This window comes from Acomys russatus, chromosome X, assembly GCF_903995435.1.
Source record: "Acomys russatus chromosome X, mAcoRus1.1, whole genome shotgun sequence".
In the NCBI taxonomy this organism is placed as follows: domain Eukaryota; kingdom Metazoa; phylum Chordata; class Mammalia; order Rodentia; family Muridae; genus Acomys; species Acomys russatus.
The window spans coordinates 43,220,566-43,246,197 of NC_067169.1; positions in this window are offsets into that span (position 1 = coordinate 43,220,566).

The window sequence follows — 25,632 nt, forward strand, 5'->3', positions numbered from 1 at the left end:
AAACCCCACAGAAGCAGTTCTTTTAACCCTTGCTAAGAAAGAAAAAATGTGGCTCTTTAACACAAGCAAGCTTCTCAAAGCCAGACTTTTCGTAGCCAAGACAGGAAGCAAAATCCCTTTGGGAAGGGCTTTTTACTGGCCTGACTCTTGCAGGCCAGAGGAGCAAGCACTTGTGGACCCAATAACTTCCCAGAGTGGGGGAAGGGTCAGGATCCAGAGAGGGAAGCAAAAAAAAAAAAAAAAAAAAAAAAAAAAGCCTCTCTCTAGAAGCAGGAGCAAGAGACAGACCAAGAAGCCTCAAGCGTCTGAACTTGTATGTACTAGAAAGAAAGCTGGGTTAAAAATGTAGTAGTCCTTAGGGAAAGATTTTGAGAGCAAAGAAAAAGTTTATTTCCTATGTTGGAAGTGAAGGAAGACACAGTGCTTCTGGATTTCATTTGAGTTTGTTTCTGTTAGCATATAAATACTGTTTTCAGTGACAATTTAAGTGTCATGTATGTTCTTTGGGAGAGATCAGAGTAAGGCATATTTGGAGAAAGAAGAGACTAGGAAATTAGATGCTAAATTAAAGGCCATAGAACAGAGGTTGGAAGACTCTTTGACTCAAATAGGGAACATTTAGAGAAATCCAATCTGGAACTTAGAATAACAGCAAAAGCAAATGAGGAAAATCCACAAAGACTTTAAGAACTTGTGAAATGGCAGCCCATTGAGATGCTCTGTATAATGACTTTGGCTATAGTCAACATGGTCAGATTGGAAATTGTGTATTGTCAGGGTTCAATTACTAGATGAAGATCTATATGCTAAAGCAGAAACGCAGATCCTGTTTGGTGTTGCCTTGGATAAAGGTCATACAGTGGCTTGTGTGCTCCATTTTACAGAGACTAGAGAGCTGAAATATAAGAACCATGCCATAGGTTCATATTCAGAATTCCATTGTGTTTTGCCTTAAGTTCTGGAGAACATGGCTCTAAGGTATTTGTTAGAGGTGGTGACTATCTCAGAGGTGCGTTTGCAAATTGGGCTTGATGGTGCTTACTTCAGCATATGTATCCGTTGTCATACAATGACTTTTTAAGGCATTATGACATGAAACATTTAATAGCTATGCAACACATTTCCTGTCTTTGATTTTGTAATTAGGACCACTAATGCTAATCTAATTCAGCAGTCCTCTCTAAAATGGAGTATATCTTAGCAGGTGGTGCTACTTGTCTCATTAATTTTTTTGGGGGGCGGACCGGGTTTCTCTGTGTAGCCTTGACTGTCCTGGACTCACTTTGTAGATCAGGCTGGCTTCGAAATTACAGCAATCTGCCAGCCTCTGCCTCTCAAGTACTGGGTTTAAAGACATGCACCACCATGCCTGGCTTTAGATTTTTTAACGGATAAATCATTATTTAATCTATTTTGGATAGATATATTCCCCTTTTGTTTTATGACCACATTTTAAAAAATAGTGTTAAGTCTTTTAATACTTGTTACTAAGGTTTCAGGTTCTAGCAATTCTAAAAATTTACAAGTATATATTTTAATTAATATATTGTAGTTACAGACTTTAACAGCGAGGTTTTGCATTCTTACTGAATATTTTTTGTTTGAAACATGTATCAAATTAAACCCATTTGTTCACATTATACAAAGGAAAAATGCTGCACGCACACACGTTCACATACAGTAAAGAATACCTACTGGAAAATAGAGTAAAAAGTGTGCAATGAAAGCAGGAGCAGAGAAGTTCAAGACTAGCCTTGGAGAAACAATAAATTCCAGCCCAGCTTGAGATATATATGTAAGGACCCCACCTGTCAAAGTTCTATGGGAGGGTGAAAACAGGAAGACAAGAGCAAGGGGATTACAATCGAGATGTAATATGAATAAATTATAATAAAACAGAGAAAAAGAAATAATAATTAAAAACAGAAAAGCAAAATGCCAAGATCAAATGAAAAACTGTGTTTGTAGATTTTCATTCCTTATTTGTCATTGGATGAGAGTGTTTCATATATAAAAAAGGCAAGTATATTTGCCAAATCAGATATAAAATTTTATTCCAGGAGCTGGAGAGATGACTCCATGGTTAAGAGCATTGTCAGCTCTTCCGGAAGACTGGAGTTTAATAGCAGCACCCACATAGATGTTCACAAAGGGCTGTAACTCTAGTTCCAGGGAAATCAATGTTTTCTTCTAACCTTAGTAGTGACATCATTCATATGGTGCTCAGACATACATGCACAGATAAAACACTCATACACATAAAAGTGCAATTTAAAAACTGTTTCATTTTTCTGCCCACACTTGGAGTTGTAATATACTGATTTCCAGCATAACCACATTACCATTATGGTGTGTTTGTTTTCTTTTATATTCATTTTATTCATATTTCCCAAGCCAAGTCACTGGCTTAAAGACTGAGATCTAAGGCACTGGGTACTAAGGACCTGCACACAATAACCCTAAGTCTTTATGTTTCTTGACATTGAATTATTCTCATATCCATAAGACAGATGTACAAGAAAAATAAAACTCCAAACACAAAGGCAGGTGGATTGCTGTGAGTTCGAAGCCACCCTGATCTACAAAGTCCAGGACAGCCAAGGCTACACAAAAAAATCCTGTCTCAAAAAAATCAAAAAAAAAAAGAAAAAGAAAGAAAGAAAGAAAAGCTTCTAAATGCTACTTATATGGACACAGCTAGCAATATCATAAAATCTATTAGAGAAAAATCCAGATTGAAAATGAGAAAGGGGAAGTGATTAGCACCTAAATCGCAGGACTTGGGAGGCAGAGTTAAGCAAATCTGTGAGCTCAAGGCAAGTCTTGTCTACATAGTGAATGCTAGGTCACAAAGGGCTACAGAGTAAAACACTATTGATTAATTCATTGATTAATTATTGACTGGATTTTGGTTGGGGGATTGGTATTTATTTTTTTTGAGTTATTTATATATTTTTGTTATTATGTTTTTGTTAGATTTATAATATATATTTTGCCCCACCTCCACTCCAAAAAAACCCCAAGAAAATAACCATAAAATCATAATACATGGCATTTGATGTAGAGAGATGACTCCTTAGTTAAGAGTTCTTAAAGCTGGTGCAAAGGACCCACATTCAGTTCCCAGGATCCAGATCAGGGTGGCTTACAACTGTTTCTAACACTAACTCCAGGATATCCAACATTGTTCTGGCCTTTGAGGCATTGTACTCTTGGCCTCATACACCCCCCCCCCCATGTGCGCTCTCTCTCTCTCTGTCTCTCTCTGTCTCTCTCTGTCTCTCTCTGTCTCTCTCTCTCTCTCTCTCTCTCTCTCTCTCTCTCTCTCTCTTATATTCAGACATATAAAGTGAATATTACCTGAGGCTTTTAGTCCAGTTCTCCCTCAGTTATCAGTTATTAAGTACAAGTGTTTTCATTTTGTCAGATCTTAATCTTAGGGTTTTAAACAATTGTAAAGGTCAAGTTCCATAATTAATGTTATTACAAAGATGCAAATTCTTTTTTCTTTTTTTATTTTTATAGAATTCTATAATGCAATTACTTTTTGTTATTAATATTATTTTTTATTTTCTTTTTTTAAAATTTTGTTTTAATAATTTATTCTTATTACATCTCAATGGTTATCCCATCCCTTGTATCCTCCCATTCCTCCCTCCCTCCCATTTTCTCCTTACTTCCCTCCCTTATGACTGTGACTGAGGGGGACTTCCTCCCCCTTTATTCCCCCTTTATATGCTCATAGGGTATCAAGTCTCTTCTTGGTAGCTTGCTATCCTTCCTCTGAGTGCCACCAGGTCTCCAGGGGAGGAAATCCTATTGAGACTCTAGATGAGAGAAGCATGGGAGAAGGATCCAGAGGGTCCTAGAAACCTACAAGAAGAACATTATGATAGGCAGATTCGGGCCTAGGGGTCCCGTTCAAACTATGGCACCAGCCAAGGACAATACAGGCCGTAAATTTCAAACCCCTACCCAGATCTAGCCAATGGACAGGACATTCTCCACAGTTGAGTGGAGAGTCGCGTCTGACTTTCACACATACTTTGGTGCCTCATATTATTCTTTTTTACATATACATTTCTATTATTATACATAAAATAAGATGCATACAGCAAGAAGAACCACAAAACAATCAGGAATTATATAAATGTTACATTCATAGTGTTTTGGCTATTGGTATTTGGCAACCTTGAAGAAAATATCTTTCCTATCTTGGTGCATCTAAAATTATGAATGCAAATCAATATCTAGCATATCTCATCTCTATCAACTTAAAACATCTATCTGGACCTACAAACATCTTAACCCCTAAACAACTAAGCTTAATTGTAAAACAACACTATCTGGTCTTCAATCCTATCAAATACTTGAGAAGGAATAAAACTAAACATCTGAGTAGACAGGAAGTACAGGTTATCAGCTCCAAAATGAGAACACGACAGAGACAGATTGCTGCGTGAATAGTCACCCAAAACTCTCTATAACATTAGAGCATCATCTTCAGCCTTCTAGCCCAATATATTTGGCAGACATATTTGTGAGGCAGGAACTATTGAGGACTTGCTTACCCTGTCTTGGCAGAGTTTGGCTGTCGACTCTTCCTGCATCCAAGCTTGCCCCCTTTTAGGTGGAATTCTGCCTGTGGCAGAAACAAGGACATTTTGCCCAGTGGTTTGTTTGCTGCATTTGAAGCCATCTCCATAAGGGGATTCATTGATTCTCATCATCCTCTTTGATGCAGTCTGGGTATTGCCAGGAGTTATGCAGTCTTATTATCAAAGAATATTTAAAATAATAAAAAATCTTTAAATCCTATATTCTGTAGGTCTATGAGGCTTTTGAGATGTTATTTAACTATTTTACCTTATATAACTATAGAATCCTATCTATCAATTAAACCCAGGATATATATATTCTTGTGATAAAAATGGGCTAGTAATTGACATGACCATGATTTGATCAACTAACATTTAACTTGTATTACTTAATTATCCTAAGCAGCCTGCAGTAGAACTTTAAAAGTTTTAGAAGTAAACTTTGTATTATAGTTGAGTTGTATATGTGCAATACTTTATATTAGAGCAGAAATATAGATATTTGTGTGTGAAGAATAATCTTAAATTTGAATTCTATATCACTGTATCTAGAACTAAACTTATTTTGCATCTATATACAAAATTTTATACCTGTTAATTAAAAATAACCTTGTGGGTAACAATTAAGGCAACAATCTACTTTTTGTCCTATCATCCCTATATATTTATATATTTCCCCTTATTTCTTTTTGACCCCTATCTCCATATCTAAGAAAGATAAAGGGAAAGAGAGACATCCCTCAGTCCAACCTTGTTTTCTTTCAGAATAAGACCAATAATAACTTATAACCAACACCCAATGAAAATAAACATCTATAGTCCAAGAAAGCAACAAAAACCTACACAACCTCCCCTTAAGGAAAATGGGGCATTGTTCTCTTAAGATTTTTTTCTGGCTGATTTGAGGCTAATAATATCTTTGCAGGGGCCAAAAAAAATATAGGAAAATGGTTAAACAAGCTAGGAATAGCATTTGTGGTCCAGTTGAGGAATTCCAGGCTTAATTAAAGTCCCATGTGAGACAATCTGACTTTGTGGATCAGTTGGGATGGGAAGCTTTCTTTGAAGCTGTCCTGGGAGCTGTCCTGTTCTGATGAGGAACAACAACTGAAGCACTAGGTGCTTTAGCAAGAAGGATGAAGAATGTCATGTCCAGCATGCTGAGAGGAATGAATCCTGTCAGATCTGATCCAGTGTCAGTGTCCAGTTCTATTGTTCTAAAAGCATATAATTTCTCACAAGCATTATACAGTCCTAAAATTATAAATGTATGAGGTGTGCATGATGCACAGAACAATTGAGGCTGGTTCTCTGCTCTTTGTATGAGCAGAAGAAAGACATCTGTACATCTTCATTCATGCCATAGGAAGAAAGGTAACTAATGATAAATCTCAGGGATTCTTTGACCAACAAGAAGTGTTGTCTATGCATAGACATTCATGTCTCAGCCAGTCTCAGAGCTAGTCCTATGTATTGAGATTAGCAATATAAGTTACCTGCTTGTTCTGCAGTTTGAATTCTTCACATCCCAATTTTAGCCTCCTCCTCCATCCCTTCTTCCTCCCTCCTCTAGTCCTCAGAAATGGGAGCCCTCTTCACTTAACATCTGACCTCAGCCTATTAAGTATCATCTGTATTACCTGTATCCTCTTCCTCTGTGGCCTGTCAAGTGACTCATACTCTTTTTAAAGAAGGGAATGGTGTCAGAAACATGAGAATTTTAGCATTAAACTGTGCATCATTTATGTAAGTGACTATATTTTACATAACAAGAGATGACTATAATTTATATAACAGCAGAAAGTGATTTAAAGTCTGATATTTCATGGCCAATTTCCGTGTTTATTGTAAAATATATGACTAAAATTAATAGCTAATTTCAGAATAAATGTTGAAGGGATTGGATAGTATGACAAAAAATTAATCTATACTAGATGTATGTAAATATATATATGTACAAGGATAGTGTGTATTTAACTAAATGGAAAAAGAAAAATGTACATATATATTTATATTATACAGCCTATATAATTATAAAGATATAATTTATATGCTTATAAATAAGTAATTTATATCATCACACATAAATTCAATATAAAATGATATATATACATGTATTCTTTATATATAAGCAATTTATGGAAGAATAGCAATAAAACAACAAATTTCAGTACTAGTTAAAATGATAAAAAGCTAATAAAAGTGACACAGATAACTAATCAATCTCATTGAATGAAATAAAGAATACAAACATGTATTGCTATTATGAATAAAAATATATTAGCAATAATAGATAGCATAAACATACGAAACCCATTTTGATAATCTTTTTTAAAAGATTACTTTTTATTTATAAACACAAATGGTTGCTTTTCATGAATACATATATATGAAATGTGTTACTGGTGTTCACAGAATGCAGAAGAAAGTGTCAGGTCCCCTGAATTTGGAATTATTGTTAACTTCCATATGGGTGCTGAGAACTAAACTTGGGTCCTCTTTAAGAATAGGAAGTGTTCTTTACAAGGCTGCGCCAAATTGCCTGTGGCCATGTTTGTTAATATCTGAGAACTCAGATCTTCTTATATGTTTTCAAAACATTTTTTGTTTGACAGTCACATATAAACATTATATATACAATGTGATAAAAGTACATACATGGTCAAATGTGAGGCACCAGAGTACGTGAGAAAGTCATATCACACTCTCCACTCAACTGTGGAGAATATTCTGACCATTGGCTAGATCTGGGAAGGGGTTTAAAGTTTACCGCCTGTATTGTCCTTGGCTTGTGCCTTAGTTTGAGCGGGACCCCTGGGCCCAAATCTGCCTATCATAATGTTCTACTACTTGCCTCACATTTGACATGTTCCCTGGAGGGGGAGACCTGGTGGCACTCAGAGGAAGGACAGCAGGCTACCAAGAAGAGACTTGATACCCTATGAGCATATACAGGGGGAGGTAATCCCCCTCAGTCACAGTCATAGGGGAGGGGAATAATGGGAAAATGGGAGGGAGGGAAGAATGGGAGGATACAAGGGATGGGATAACCATTGAGATGTAACAAGAATAAATTAATAAAAATAATTTTTTAAAGTACATACATATAGCATATTCTGATTCCTGTCACTCTCATTCTCTTATTTATTTCTGTCCTTATTACCAGCCCAGACTTTCATATTAGATAAAATAATAACTAAATAATTTTAACACAATTTTTAAAAATGTGAAAGTAAATGGGTGTGCTTCATTTTCATTTCTTTCTAGATGATACAATTCTACAGAATATATGATTTACTTTCTATTTTACTCATGTTACTGTTGGCAGCAGTTCAGAAAAAAAGATGTCCTGATCTAATGAGCTCAAAAGCAATTCCACCTCATTTACTTTCTGTGCATTATGTTATCTTTGGGACCCTAATAAGAATGTGGATATCATGTATTCATTTCTTCCTATGTTGTCTTACCTACACACTAGTAGTAGTATCTCCATTAAAACCTTTGCTTAATATGGATACTAGGGAGGGATGACACTTTTCTTCTGGGGGATATGAAAATTAGAGTCTTTTAGGGACTCTGTAGTCTGCAGCCTAGTGGCTGATCTTCCTAATGTGTCCTGTACTACTTCCTGAGCCCTCACTGAATAATTATTCTTCTCTCACATATTACATCCAGAGTGCAGTTTACCATCAGTCCTCTCCTCCCAGACCCTCTCCTCCACCACTTCTCATCCACTCCTCTTACATTTCTATTCAGAGAAGGGCAGGGCGCCCAGGGATATCAACCAAACATGGCATATCAAGTCACCTCCCCTCATATTAAGGCTGGATAATGCTACATAGTAGAAGCAAGAGTACCCAAAATGGGCAAAAGGGTCAGAGACAACAATGGTTTCTATATAAGAAGGCTACTGGTGTTTTGTTTTGTTTTGTTTTAGTTAATCTTATATCCAGCCACTTTACTGGAGGTGTTTTATCAACTGTAAGAGTTCCTGGTAGAAATTGCACCTCTGTAGCTGGAACACAAGGACCAGGGGAAGAGGGGCAAAAGGAACCACCTGACTCTGCAGGCAGGTGATCCAATCACCTGGAACTCCATTAACTATTGCATTGCATCACTACAAAACAGGCCTTGAAGGAGCCTGACCTAAGTCCAGGCATTGGCAAACTGAAGCCACTGCACCTCCTCAGGTGAGCTCGCAAGCTACCTTAATGGTGTTTACAATTATCAGGCAGTGACCAAGAAGCAGCTAGTTCCAAGTTGAAAAAAAAAGTTATATGAAATTATCAAATTAATGAAATAGTTTATTCTTTTAAAATGTGGTTTCAGAAAAATATGTGGGGGTAAAATAAACTGAAGAACTAAGATGTAGGCATAATGGTTTTGAGAAAACACTGGTGAAGAGAAAAAGGAACTGAGAGGATGGCTTGATAAGAAAAATGTGCCTCCCTTGCAAGCATGACATTCTGAGTTTTATCCTCTTTTTTCCTTTTATGAATTTTATTTACATGGGACATGATTGAAAAGAAAGCACTTTAAAATGCTTTTGCTAAAAAGATTTAAGGTATAAGGTCATGAAAGCTAACATTTTTAGATACAATTGATATAATATCCTTTTTAAAATTATATAAAACATAAAATCATCAATTACTTAATAATTAATATTACAATTGAACATATTTACCATCAGCAATACTTCTCCAGTTATGAACACAAATCATTTGTGGTTTTACCATAAGGCTTTCCCACGTTGGTTATTTATAAACAGAGAGGAAAGATTTTTGTTCTGAAAATTAAGTAACATTTCTTTTTTCTCCTTATACTCTAGTTTATCATCATCATCATCATCATCATCATCATCATCATTATCATTAAGTCACATTATATCCTGATTGTAACCTCCTTGCTCTTGGAGACTATCAAAGCTTGGGGATCTGGACCTAGGGGTCCTGCACAAACTGATGCATCAACCAAGGACATTGCAAGGAGAGGACCTAGACCCCTTGTTCAGACATAGCCAATGGACAGCTCATTCTCTACATGGGGATGGGGGAGCAGGGGCAGGCTTTGACACGAACTCCAGTGTCTGCTATCTGATCACTGTCCCTTAGGGGAAAGGCCCCTGGGAACACAGAGGAAGGAGATGCAGGCTATCCAGATGAGACCTGGTAGGCTGTGGTCAGATGGTAAGGGAGGAGGTCTCCACCTATTAGAGTTCTAGTGAAGGGGAATAGGACAAAAGAGGGAGAGAGAGGGGAACTGGAAGTTACAAGTGAGATGTAATCTGAATAAATTATTTTAAAAAAAATAATACACTGATGTGGTCGGTGACATGGTTCACAGGGTAAAGGCATTTGTGAACATATCCTAGTAGCCCAAATTTCAGGCCCAAGACTCAAGCTATGTGATCACTCTACTATTAAACCATATCCCCAACTTGTATTCATTGTATTCTCTAAATATTTCATTTTGGAACTTAAGGCAGATAGTAGGAAATTGAATAAAACATAATTCACTGTGACAAATTTACCAATTAAAATCCATATTCAACATTTCCAAAATTTAATTATCAAAACCTACATTTTAAAAATTGTGTTAAAATTCCAAACAGCAATTTTGAGTCTTGTTTTCCTTCTTTATGTTTTCTTATTTTTAATTTTATTTTATTATAATTTATTCACATTACCTCCTGATTGTAATCCCCTCACTCTTATCTTCCTGTCCCTATCTTCCCTCCCTCTTCTGCCCTATTCACCTCTCCTAGAGCTCTGATAGATGCGGTCCTCCTTCTGTACCAGTGTTTTTGCTGCATTCTCCAGTCTATTCTCTATATAAGGTAATGCCATTCAAGCTGGGGCAATAGCTCAGTCAGAAAAAAATCATGTCACACAAGCCTAAGGGCTGAGTTTGATACCCTAGGACCCATGTGAAAATAACCAGAAGTAGTAGTACAAGTTTGTGATCCCAGCATTGGGATATTGAAGACACGTTGTGCAGTGTGGCTTGTTGGGGCTGCCAGAGCACAGGGTCAGACCTTAATGTCTCCTATACCCTCCTCTATATTCCAGAACCTGTTTTATTTGTGCTTCTGGGAATCTAATGTCCCCTTTAATCCTTCCCTGACAGGAGATGCTTAAACACTAACTAAGGAAAATTGGTACTACAAATACCCCAGCCACCTTGAGGTATGATGAGGTAGCCAATTCTCAAAAGTTATCATTATCTCTGAAATTTTTTCCATGAGATTTAGCTTAAGGTATCCTTCATTCAGCTTTGCTTGGTGTTATACCCTTGCTTAAGCCTTTCCCATACTAGACCTCTTTTCCCACTCTCCTACTACTTTCCCCAGGAATACTTTGAAGCAAACCACTTTTATCTGAGTCCATATTTTAGAAGGAGTTCCTGGAGTACAGCAGGACCAATTTTGCTTTTGGTTATCTAACAATGTTTTCTGTGAGGACCAGAAGATGATTTTCATATAGAAATCTTCAGGCCATATAAGAATTTGTCAGTTTTCTTCTACAACATGCATAAATTTTAGAGAAAGTTACTCCCTGAAGATCCCTTGATTTGGAATATATAATTGTAAAAGTAAATTTGGAACATATAATGCTTTGGTTTATGAAATATAGATGGATATAATTTTATCATGTTAAATTGGAGAATTCAAATTTGAGGCTTTTATGAAAAGTTCCCCAGTAGGACTTACAGTAGTATAATTATCTTTCTCTGTTATACAGTGTCCCTAAAATCATAAGAAAGATTCCCTTAGTAAAAGTAAAAATCTGTTTTATTATTTAGGATTTATTTCATCACTTAAAAATAATGTGTCATTCTAGGTATTTTCTGTACTACGCAAGAGTCAATGGGAATCTTCATATTTTCAATATACTATTTTAAGTAAAAACAGTCATTAGGTACATGGACCTAAATTATAGATAGATATTAAAAGATAGATAGATATATAGACAGATGTATAGATAGATACTAAAAGACAAATAAAGGGGATATGTGTTTTCCATTGTAATGAAGGATTTCTAAAGCGAACTGTCTATAGGTTGATAAGCTAAAATTTAAAGCAGCAGGAAAGAAATGGTAAGGAAATGATATGATAGGAAATTTATCTCTGTCATTCACTTGTCTACTGTATTCAATGTACTGTGAGTTATCTATGCATATATGAGTATGTAAACATGTATTATTTTTAAGACTTGCAGTAGTTCACTATAAGGTAAATGCAACAAATACTATTTTTAACTGACAATCAGAAAACTACGGAAGTTTGCAAACATACATAATAAAACAATAAGAAAGCCAAATACTTTGTACAATTCTTTGTGAATTTTAAATATGCTATACCATACCACTATATTATTTTATTAAGCAAGAAATTCACTATTTCAAGAAATCAGTGCTGATATATATTAAAAACATGCCATATTTTCAGTTTAGTCTGAGAAGTATGGTCAGAAAGAACAAGAAGCAAAAAGGGAAATAAAGCGAACTGGCATTGATGGATACAAGAGAAAATAATCCATAAGTGATCCAGGCAAGGGTTCATATTATCTTTGTAGCCTACACTTTTGGTTACGCTTGTTAATGCCTTGGTAGTTAGGAACCCAGAAGATAAGTTAAATATTAATTTCTCCTATATATCATTGAGCCCCAGAAGAAGCTTCATGAAACTGCAATGGCAAATCTAAACTGCCATTTGAATTTCACAAGGCCAGAATACAAAATGTCTCTAAGAAGAAACAACTTGATTATATATATATATATATATGCCATTTCTTAAAAGGTACTTCTTATACATATGAGTGTCTAGCCTGCATGTGTACCCATGAACCAGGTGTGTGCCTCATGCCTAAACAAGATCAAAAGGGGCATCATATCCCTTAGGGCTGAAGTTACTAACAGTTACGAGGCACCATGTGTGTGCTGGGTAACCAAACCCAGGTCCTCTGAAAGAGCAGCTCGTAAACACTCAGGCATCTCTCCAGCCCCAAATATATACAATACTTAATACTTACTATTTTTATTGACAATTTTATACATTTGTATAACATATTCTTACTATATTATTATTTGAATAAGGTATATATCTGGAATTACAAAGAGTTGATACCTTCCATGTTGATGCTAGGAACTGAATGTAGGTTCTTTGGGAGAGCAGCAAGTGCTTTTAACCCCTGAGCCATCACTAAACTAGCTTTTTAGGCAGTTCTGGACCACTGACTGTGAAATGGTTTTGCTTAGGCTGGGCTGGAACCATTTACATTAAATAACAATCAAGACAATCTCCCCCAGACATGTTCACAGGTAAACTTGATCTAGACATTTCCTCAGTTCAGGCTTCCTTCGCAGATAATTGCAACTTGTGTCACAATTAAAAGATCACCATATGAGAGAGTACAGAATAAAGAAATCCTTTAAAAATATAAAAGCACAATGTTACTATTTGCAGAAAACTTGTGACTATAGATAAATAAATGTCCCAGGCTGGCTTACAACAGGTATATTTCTGGCATTCCTCCCAGCTCAGACAGTAGCCCAACCAGCTCACAGTAGAAATATTCAGTTAATTGAGCACAAATCATTGATATATCTATTGTATGCAAAATGGGATAATTACTAATTGTGAAACTGTGACATTTGTTTTCCATTGTGGTGGTCTGAGTGAGAAATGTCTCTCCAAGTATTTGAATACTTGACTCTCCACTGTTGGTACTGTTTGGGGAAAATTACATAGGTGAATCTTGCTGGAAGAAATGTCATTGGCAACAGGCTTTGAGATTATATAGCATAATATATTTCCAGTTTACTCTCCCTGCTTCCTGATTGATACTGAGATGTGATTTCTCAGCTTCTTGCCCCTGCCTCTATATCTACCATTTCTTGTCAAGTTTTCCAACCAAGGTAGATTATTAGCCATCTAGAACAATAAGCCAAAATAAAGTGTTTCTTCCACTAGTTTTCATGGTCAAATTATTTCATGATCAAAGTAACAGAAATGTAATTAACACATTCATATTGATTATTTATAACTTTTGATTTTCGTACAATTATTAATTTTTTTTAAAAAAGGAAAAGTGATCCCAGGTTATTTGGAACCAAAATTTAAAGCTGAAAGTTATATCACAGGAAATGTTTGAGTTTTAGACAACCCAGAACAGTCGTTCATTTTATAAATTTTAAAACTATTTATTTTTTCTTTATATATATATATGTTTTTATTTATTATAATTTATTCATATCTTACATCCTGATTATTATCCCTTTGCTCTTATCTTTCTGTTCCCACCCTCCCTCCCTCATCTGCCCTATTCTCCTAACCTAGACCTCTGATAAGGGGCCCTTCTAACACACTGTCCAACAACAGCCTATGCAGTCTCAGGAGTGGGAGGGAGAGGGGACTGCCACTGATCCTCTGACATTCACTCTGGTGGCCATGATTTGATCACTGCCCCTCGACAGGATTGCCTTGAGGGCACACAGAAGGAGGGTATGAAGACTATCCAGAGGAGATCTGATAGGTTTTTTATAATTGTTGGGTTTTTTTTATATTGGTTTTTTAAGACAGGGTTCCTGTACTCTACAGAAGAGGCTGGCCTCGAGGAATCACAACAATCCTCCTGCCTCTGCCTCCCTCCCAAATGCTGGGATTAAATGCGTGGGCCACCACCCCTGGCCCTGATAGGTTATTATTATTTTTTGAGATAACCTTTTTCTGTGTAGTCCTGGCTGACATGTAACTCTCTCTATAGACCAGTAAAACATCAAATATACAGAGATCCTCCTCCTTCTGCCTCTTGAGTAGTGGGATTAAAGAAATGCGTTACTACTCCTGGCCTATTTGTTGTTATTATTACCATTTCATTATTATTTCTGTGTTTGTTTGTTGTGTGTGTTAAAGGATGGGGACAGAGAAAGGGATCAGGAGAGAGAGGGAGAGACATAGACAGAGACATAGAGAGAGACAGAGACAGAGACAAAGAGGTAGGCAAACTGCGTGTATATGCATATACTCATTCCATGGACTACATGTGGAGGCCAGAGGACAACTTTGTGGAGTCAATTTGCTCTTTCCAACATATGCTTTTGGGGTTCAACTCTGGTTATCAGGTTTCTATAGCAAGGAATTTTAGCCACTGAGCCATCTTCTAGCTCTGCTTACGTTATACTTGGTAGTCTCTGATTTCTTTATATTCTTATGACGTCAGCCTTCTGTGTTACATAACATGGAGATAGAAACTTATACATCGATATTGAGAAGAAATATCTGGTATGACCCCTTCATGTAGTTGAATTTAGGGACTGTTGTAATGGGTTTTTTTTGTGTGTATGTGTGTGTATAGTACAGATAATGACATTATCTATCCACATTCTTACAGGAACAGTTAAGTGAGGTATCCATTAAAGCATTGTCATATCAAGTCCTACCAAACTACCAATTAATTTGTGATCAGAATTCCACTGAAAAGTGTGGACAAACTTGAAAATGATACTGGTTTCAGGAGTATGGATACTGTCTTCAATAGTGTGGCATGAAAATGACCATTCACAGAAAAAGCTATGACATTTTAGCTTTAGATGAAATCTAGTATTTCAGATGTCTCATAGTGTTAAATTGAAGTAATTTAGGAAAAGAAGGCAGGCTTTGACTCAATATCTTGTAAATGTATCTTGGATAATACAAATGGCACTGCTTATTCATATGTGCCTTGTGAGTAAAACTTATGAATTTTAAATAGTGAAAATTCAGTCATAATCATAGAAATTCATCTGTAGATTAAATATTAATACTAATTTTCAGAAAATAATATGAGTAGTTTGGTAGAGGTTAGCAGCAGCATTTGAATATTTTAGCACATCTTTCAAGGAAAATAACAGATTTAAGCAGAAATGAATCATAAAGCACTTATTATTTTTGAGAAGAAAGCAAATGTAAATTTTACCATTTTATCAATATCCTTGAAATAAAATCATAATTAACATCTGCCAGCTAGAAGAACTATTTCATCTCCTTCACAGTGCTAGCCTGATAATTATACAGGTTTGACTGGCTCACAGAATGTGACCTGAAAGAGAGAAAAATAAAAAGTAAATAATTCTAACTAAGAGGGTTCAGGGAAGGAAAGAAAGAAAGTGGCACCAGAGAAAAATGAAGTAAATTTATATTAGAAAGCAAATTCATTTTGAATATTTTTGGAGGGGAAACAGTAAAACTGTGTAGTATTTCAAGAAATCTATGTCTGAGTCAGTGGTACGGGGTTTTCTAAAAAAAAATAAAAGTTACTTATTCCAATTTTGTCCTAATTGTCCTGTGACCAGAAGTCCCATAATAGAAATATTGAATATATTCTTGTGTTTTCTACATCAAGGAGGAAAAAGTGAGAACTATTCCACTTGTGAATAAAAATGGAAAACATGCAGGTTATGTTGGAAAAGTAAACAGAAACATTGTTTACAACGATGAGAGTCAGAGGAGAAAAATGTATGTGAGCATATGGACAGAGAGGAGTCAGGAAAGGAGTTCATGAGTTAGTAGTTATTTGAAGTGATAGTTTGCCATGAATACTAAGTATATTTTACCTCACCTCTCAGGGCCACTTCATTGTGATGTTACAGTAATTTTTACTTTGCTTAGTTTCAGTAGCTTAAGAAAAATGATTAACCTCCCCAAATCCATTTGGAAGCACAGTGTTATGAGGATAATTTTCCTCCAAGATTTTTTTAAAATCATAATTTCCTTTAGAAAACTTTGTCTTCTATTTTGTTATCTCCTTTGATATTCTAAATTTGGATTTATCTTTTTTTCTCTCCCAAAATATGAACAGGATATGTAGAACTGTAAATCTACGTGTAATCTTTGTAGATAAGACATCTTTGTTTCATAAGCCTTCTCTTTCTTAAGGTTTCTTTTCATTTTTAATTATGTGTATGTGTGTATGACTATTGCTGGTGTTTGTATTTGTTGTGGGTACCATCAAAGACTAAAAGACATCAGATTCCTTGGAGCTGGAGTTATGGGTCCTTATAAGCTGCCTAAGATGAGTGTCGAGAACAGGACTCAGATCAATTACAAGACAATTATCGGTCATTAACTATTGAGTAATCTCTCCAGGCCCCTTGACTCTTAATCAGAAGTTTCTTCTGTTGTATTTAAAACTGTAGTCTTTGCTTTGATGATTGCATGTATGTATGTATGTATGTATGTATGTATGTATGTATGTAAATGCAATCTGGTTGCTCATACCCCTATCATCTATATCTCTCCATCCCCTGCCAACCACCTACTTCCTTACAAATCCCTTTCTCAAATTTATGTCTGTTTTGTCTTATGACACACTGGGTAACCAGAGATTTCTGTGTGACTATAGCTTTCAAACTGTCCATTGGAGCCTGGTAGCCTCACTGGTAAGTTATTCTCTTGTTTTAAATAATCTTAAACATAGATTTTTTTTTTACCCCTTTTGATGTCAGTGTATACGTTTAAACATGTATTTCCTAGACTGCACTCCATGTAATCTTTTCACTTATTAATTATATTCACTAATTATATTTCTACTGACAATAAAAATATGTATTTACTTTGGAAAATTGAGACATTTTATAAATAGACATTAGGGAAATATAATTTAAAAATTAGTGGCCACTTAACATCTGTCTTAGGATCATATCACCGATTTATAATATATATTCTTTTTATATTTTATGCCACAAGTATTATTATTTTTACAGTCTTATAATGTTAATGGTCATGTTATAATAAAGGCCAGGTTTTACTGAATATAATTGATAAGTAAATGTCAGTAATCTTCATAGAGACAATTTGAAATGGGTAATATTATCTTTGTTTTAAAATTTAAAAAAACCAAACCTTTAATAGAATAAGCAATTTGCTTCTTTCTATATAGATAATATGTGGTAAAGCACTGATTAAAACAACTAGAATTATAGCTTACAAAATATCAATTTTTATAACATATTATTAGTTCCTTGTGATAATAATTAAATGGACAAAAAATTCCTTTTACTAACTTTCTTCTATCAACTATTAGTACTGCTTTGAAGTTCTCAGTATTATAATTTGTGGTGTATTGTACAAATGAACAATTGTGGTTATGCCTTTAAGACAAATTCCTATATACATAATCATTAAATTAAGACTATGAAGTACAGTGGTGAACTACACTAAAGAAATGAAGTTTTTTCCAAAACACATATAATTTCACTGTTTTATTATATTTCTTTTCATACATTATTTTAATATTTAAATGTTATCAGTATATCACTCAGACAGATAAACCCTCATAATTTCCTCATTTCAATTACTAAGGATACATATATGTATGTGTATATATGTATATATATATATATTATGCATTATATATTCACTTTAAATAACTTCTTTGCATTTTTCATCCTTTAAATTTTGTTGACTATAGCAATTTTCAAATTTCAATTTGTATGGCTTTCCTCTTTAATAATAATGCATTTATATTTTGACTGATTTTAAAAATAAACTAATGAAATATTTAAAGTTATTTAATTATTTTAATTCAATAACATAAGTGTTGAAGCTAAATCACTTTTCTCACAGCTTAATCAAAAGAACAAGCAGGTGACTTCCCAGTACAAGGAAAGCAGTCCCTTGTAGCTGATTGTGAGTATGAAATCAAAATTCAGATCAAAAGGGAATAACGAAAATGTTAAGTAACAAAGTCCCAGAGCTCTCCACTTGGGACCAAAACCTGGAATGTGACCTTCAGATTTATCTACAAAATGTAGCTCATTAGTCAACTTAAGATCAAAATTCAACTGCTGTCAACATGTGTTTCTTGTGGATTACTGAGGTGGCTGTTGTGTCTCTATTCAAAGTGCAGAGCAGGTTCAACAATTAATCATACATCTATAATTCTTAAAGTCAAGCTGAATTTGAAATAGTGCTCTAGAACTTTCTTCTGAAGATGGATGATGGTAAAAAAAAAAAAGAGCAAACGATAACACAACAGTCTTCTTTTTTTTATTTGATTTATTCAATTTATATCTCAATTGTTATCTCCTCACTTGTATCCTCCCATTCCTCCCTCCCTCCCTCTTTCATTCATTTCCCCTATTCCCTTTCCCTAGACCTGTGACAGAAGGAGACCTCCTCCTCCACCATATGTTCATAGCCTATCAGTCAGACCTCATCCAGATAGCCTGCTTATCCTTTCTCTGAGTGCCAGCAGGGCTCACAAGAGTCTTCTTTAAAGCTCATGCTGACAATTGGCATTGCCATGTTGTGTTTGGTAAAAGAAGATGAAATGGAAGGAATTCTTTGCTTCAATTCTGGGAGGTACTTTTATATCTCATGAAAAAAAGTTATTCTGGAAAAGAGAAGAAATATATTGGCAAAGCAACCTAATATATCGCACTCAGAATATACTCTACTCTTATATGTGTCCAGAGGATACTGTGAGACACTGGATGTTTTATAAACTTTCTTTTCTCAGGTCGGCTAGAGTGGTTTACATTCCCTTTTAGAGAGACCTTGACTAACATTTTCCCAGTACATTTCTTGACACAGGCACAAAATATTTGGTGAAGCATCAGAAAGTGGATAAAAATGTTCATCCAACATGTCTACCAATTAGTATGCCAATCACCTTTATTCTGCAAAAGAGTATTCTATCTTAGCTATTTCTGGGCTTTAAGTGAGGTAGGAATCTTATCTGGGCAATGCAACCATACACAAAGTAAGGGGATCAATACTGTAATATAGTGGAATTGGGCCCAATTTCATGCGTCCTTTAGAAAATAGGATTAGATACATTCTGAGCCTTTGGAAGTGATCAGAAAGACTGCCGAAAATGTATATTTGGATGTGTTTATTGGTATTTCTACACTTAGTTCTTCTTCTGAGTAGTAGTTGGTTTTCCAGAGAAATTATTTTAATTAGTACTGAAAAAATCCTTAGATGGAAGAAACAGGTGAGATTATAAAAAGTGAGTAAAAGAAAGAACTAACTAAAGTCATAAAGTACAAATGGAATCAAGTTGACTAAGACTGAGAAGTATCATTTGTAGTTGTTTCCTGTATTCAGCTTAGAATGAGTGGTTTTCTGCTCTAAATGTTCTGCTTTTTCTTTTTTAATATATTTTATTAATTTATTCATATTACATCTCAATTGTTATCCAGTCCCTGTATCCTCCTATTCCTCCCTCCCTCCTATTTTCCCCTTACTCCCCTCCCCTATGACTGTAACTGAGGGGGGACCTCCTCCCCTACTCGAACTCTGCTTTTTCTTTAAACAACTCTATTACTTTTGTAGTATTAAATTTTCCTTTTTTGTTCATTGTCTACCTACTTCAAATAAACACAATATTATTTCCCATCAAAACTGTATGAGACTCAAATAGGTATAGCTTGAGCAATAAGAAGTGTATTTTAAAATGATCCTCTGGGATGGAATTTTTTTCTCAGTCAACAAATCTGTATTCCTAGAAGCATATCTGAAGAAACATTGTTTAATGCAGTAATAAAACCAATGTCATGACCAGGTACATTTTTCCTATAAACTCATTTCACATTAGCAATTTTACTTTGCTCTTTAATGTACCTGATTCATTCATACATACCCATATTGAAGTAATTGATCTCATATAAAACAACTAAATTAAGTATGTACCCAGTTATTTAGGATACTGATGTGTCATAGAACATGACAGTTTCATTTCTTCATATTATTTGAAGATAGGTAAGTCAACAGAGATCTAAGAACTACAAATTTTGTTAAGTATAATCTAATAGAAAATATGAAACAAATTGCTACTTAAAAGTACAATAAAATGTGCCAAGAGCCATCCTCTCAAAGGAGCTCACCTAGCGTGTGGGATATCTAGAAGGAGATTCAGTATTTTGAAAGGTCTGTACTGTGATGCACCTCCACAATTGCTTCCAGCCTCTGACACACTGTTGAGAGCCATTGATTTGGGGAAGTTCAGTAGGCATGAGAGCTCGCTGGAGGTAATCCAATATTTGCAATGTCTATATTATGATGTACCCCAGAATTGTTTCCAACTTCTGACTACTATATCAATTGTGTTTTGCTGCATCTCTCTAAAATCTGGCATTAGATCCAGGCATGGTGGCGCATGCCTTTAATCCCAGCACCCAGGGAGGCAGAGGCAGGTGGATCACTGTGAGTTTAAGGCCAGCTTGGTCTACAAAGCGAGTCCAGGATAGCTAGGACTACATACATGGCCATCCTAGTCTACAGAGTGAGTTCAGGACAGCCAAGATTACACAGATAAACCCTGTTTTGAAAAACCAAAAAGAAAAAACATCTGGCATTGGTGTGTACTGTTCCTTTCTGGTTATTGACCAGCTCTGATTCATCAAACTTCCTATAGGATTTTGTTGAAGATGTACTGTTTGTTATTCAGATGAATTAATCCGTGATTATGGAATTCTTGATTTGATTCAAATAGCTTTAAAAGTTAAATTGTCTTTAGATGTTCTAAAAACAGTTTTAGAGAGTTTATGGCTGCAATAAATACCTTTGTGGACCTCCAAATGCCTTACTAAGAATAGCCTTGTAGCAGATTTGTGGCTTCAGATAAGCCTCCACTTCAGATGTCACCATGAATCCTGTTTTTTCACCATAAATATAGGCAAGTTGGTTTGAACTTCCCATGCACCCAAGTTGGGATGAAGCTACCCAGAGATGTCTGAATTTACTCTGTTTCTTAGAATGAAAGACAGATAACATTATTGTCCTGAACTCATTATGAACTAAGAGATCGCTCAATAATGTATAGTTAGGTCAGTTCTAATCGATAAGTCATATATTCTTGTAACTTTTAGGTCTTGTCACTCTGAACTCACTGTGAACTTATGTTATGGATACTTAGATAAGAAATGTTTAGATTTAAAACATGTAACCTGCTGTATATTAGAATTCATCTGTTTTTGTTATTAATTGCCCTTTATCAACTATGAAGTAATACCCTTTCATCAGAAGTAGAAGTATGTTCACCAATTATAAATGGTGTTGAGATTGGGAAACCTGACTTCACTTGAAGTTGAAATGCCTAATTTCATCCATCTTTTCTCTTGAATGTATGAATGTATGTGTGTGTGAGTGGTTTATCTTCTATATCTCTCTCATTTCTTATTTCGCTGTAGAGTCACAAATAAGTTAGCAGACTCGGGCCTTTTTTTTTTCTTTTTTACCCAAACCTAAGTTTACATTAGCTTACCAGAGATCTCCACAAAGAAGCCTATCTACGGATCAAAGAGCCTTCTTTTAGGAGCCCCATGCAGTCTCTAACCAGAAGCTGCTTATCCACCTCAGCCATCGGAAAATTGTGGTCAGTTTAAGGTCTCCTCCTTGGCTGCTGTATCTAGTCCCTAGAGAAGAAACCTCGGCCTTCCTTTCCTCTTTCTTCACTCAGTCCTGATCGGTTGCCTGACACACCAGCTCTGGCCACCCAAGAGATGAAGCAAACTGGAAGGGCATCTGCATCCAGCCCCAGAGACCCTACCCTGGACCTCTTCAGAACAGCAGGTGTCCATTAACAAAAATGAACAAAGGACAGATAAAAATGTTGCAGAGAGAGCTGTGAGGAAACAATCTAGACTCACTACATCTAGAATCTGAGAACTGGAGAAGTATGTAGAGGAAAGGACCAATGAGCTCTATTTCACCCATACTAAACCCCTTGTAACACTCATAAAAGAACAGATACAGGCTGGAGAAATTGCTCATCAGTTAAGAAGGTTTTTTCTTCTTTTAAGGCAACGTTCCACGTTGTTTGTTTACAGTGATCTTTAACTCCAATTACGCTAGCTCTGTTGCTTTCTCTCCTGGCCTCCATGGGTACTGCAGGCTTGTGGTAAACACTACAGGAGACAGAATTATTTCTACATGAAATAAAAATAAATATTTTTAAGTGGCAGAATAACCAATACATTGTGGCACATTCCTTTAATCCTAACACTCAAGATGCAGAGGCAGAGACAGGAAGATCTCTGTGAATTGCAGGTTAACTTGGTCAATGTAGTAAGTTCCAGGACACATAGTGTACAGTGAGTGTACAGTGAGACCCTATCTCAAAAAAAAATTAAATGTTCAGAATCCTGCAAGTAATTCTGAGTCACAATCACATACATACTAGCTCCAAGAAATCAACTTGACCATGGCCATTAAGTTAAAACAAGTTGTTTTAATATTGGGTTTAGAACATGTTAGCGAAGAACACCTCCTTTGAAGTACTTTTGAAGCTTTTTCTAAATTTAATAAAAGAAACCTTAGTAAGTTACCCAGGCCCTTTTATAATTCATTATGAAGCTCGCAAACATCTGAAATTTTGGACCTTTCTACCTCAGCCTACTGAGTAACTGAGATTATGGATCTGCACCACCAGGCCAAGCATTTTTTGCTTTGTTTTTAATAAATTAGAAGTGGAGATCAATGTCATTATATTAAAATTCCTGTTTAGAATTTGAGCTGATTACAACAGATACATGATAGAAAGCTCATGGGTTCAAAGACATACAGACAGACTAATGCAGAGACTAGGCAACTAAAATGATGTCATACCTAACTGGTAGGTCTATAATGCCACCTGACACTTAAGGATCAGGAAACATTGAGAGAATAGAGGTAGGAAGATAATACAAGCTAAAGGATGAGGGTGTCCACCTCTAGATAGTGTCTTCTAGACATGGCAGGGAAGCTGTGCCAATGGGCTCTCAACAGTTAATGGTTGTCTAAGATAGAATTTTTAAAGTTGATAATGACAAGATGTGATGGAGATTGTTTTACATTTGGAATTTTAGATGCACCAACATAGGAAAGATGTTTTCTTCAAGGCCGCCAAATACAAATAGCCAAAACACTAAGAATATAACATTTATATAATTCCTGATTGTGTCATGGTTCTTCTTGCTATAGGTAGTTTATTGTATATATGTGTAATAATGTAAATATATGTAAAAAGTGTTTAATTAAAAAAAGTATACCTAAAAAAAGACCTGAACAATGACAATACCAATTGACATAACAATGCAAATGAAGGCAATTTCATAAGGCTCCACTCCTAGACAGAGGCCTACTGACAAGCCCCTACTAAACGAACTAATCCCAAGAAGTCAGCCCTAAACGCATGTACATGTCCATATGAGCAATACTATATGAACTCATCAGGGTGTGTGGGGGCAGGGGGACTCTAGGCAAGTCTGTGAGAGCATTTACTGGGAAGATTAACTAGAACAGGAAGACCCTCCCTGAGAGTGACAACATATTCTGAACTCAATCATAAACTTTATAAGGAAGTGGAAGCACAGAAGGATTCAGATGGGGAGGGAGATTCATATAAATGGCATAATACAATGTTCATACATGAAATTCTTCAAATGATAAAATGTCCAGGTCAGAGACAGTTGGAAGATACCTGTAAGGAGCTTGAGGCAGAAGAATTCGTAGTCCAAAGCCAACCTGGGCTATTGAAGAAGATCTTGTTGTTTTTTTATGTCAGTGACTCTTAAATGAGTACTTACAATCTAAATTTCTTGAAATTTGTGTATGATAGTAAATTTAGTACTTTAAAGTTAACATATGCAACTTACAACCAACTTTTGGGACTTTTCCCACCTCAGTTAATTGTATATACTCAATTGTTCTAGTTTTAAAAAGCCTGATTGACACTTTAGTTCACATCCAACACTTACTTTGTAAACAAATCGTGTGAACTCATCCTTCAAATTATAGTGATTTTATACTGTCCACTTCTGTGAAAAAGCATCACCATCTAGTGGCTAGTTATCTATAATAATTTACTTGCCACCCCAGTTTTCCTCTTTCTCCCATTCAGTCTGTTATAAAGAAAGCCATCTAGACAAATCTATTATAAGTTGGGTCCTATGATGTTACCCTTGAGCTTAACATCTACAGTTGTATCTGGGCTCCCTCTGAGGAAAATCCAGAGTCTTTCTCTGATAGTTAATGGTACACATAACATTTATTCCCTTACTTACTCTGCTCTCTGCCAGAAGTGCTTCCTTTTTTTCCCCTGAGTATGTCAACACATTCTATTCCTAACACAGGGACCTTGTACTGTATGACTGGGATTTGCTTCTAGATACCTTAATGGTTTGTTGGGGTTGTTTATTTGTTTGATTCATTTTCTCTAAATTTCAGTCTAATATCTTTTTGATGACTTTTTTTTCTAGCAACTTAATTGGGATGGTTGATCTTGATTGTTCAGTTAATTGAATGTGGAATCAATGAGGAAAGAGCCTTCTGGCCATATCAGTGTGGGTATTTAACACCAGTATTAATGAAGAAGGGAACACCCTCCCTTCCTGAGCATCAATTTCTGGACTCAGCGCATATATAAAGAGACCTGAGGGAAAACTGGTACTACTTTTGCCTGCCACCTTTTCCTTTCAGATGAATACATGTACTCTATTGATGCTGTAAGTAATGCTATCCTTCACTGACTTAAGAACCTAGGTACCTTAATATCCCAACAAGAACTAAATGACAATGACTGTACAGGGATTATATAAGCCTTTAGCACCAGGCTAATACTGTTGAAACATCTAGCCTGGTGAACTGAGCAGCCACTTGACTCTCAGACTTTCCATCAGGATAGGGAAGCGATCGAAACCAGATAACCGAGTGTAAAAAACTATTTATTCGATCAAGGTCTCTCTCAGAGACCTTTATTAATAAACTCATTTATTCTTTCTGTCCCTCACACTTCCTATAACCTTCCAATTCAACATAGCTTTCTATTTATCCCTTTTTATATATGTGTCCAACTTGAATTAAATGCTACATTATAGCTGTGAATTTACTTATTTCATATGTTGTTATTTTATATACAGTTGTATGAAATAGTGTGTTCTTACATGAAAGTGTAACATAGACTATATTGAAGTAATGTTAGGGTTTTCTGTGTATTGCTTAACTATAGTCATTACATGAGTATTCATGAAAATATTTTCTAAACTCAGCAATATATTCAAGGAATTATATTAA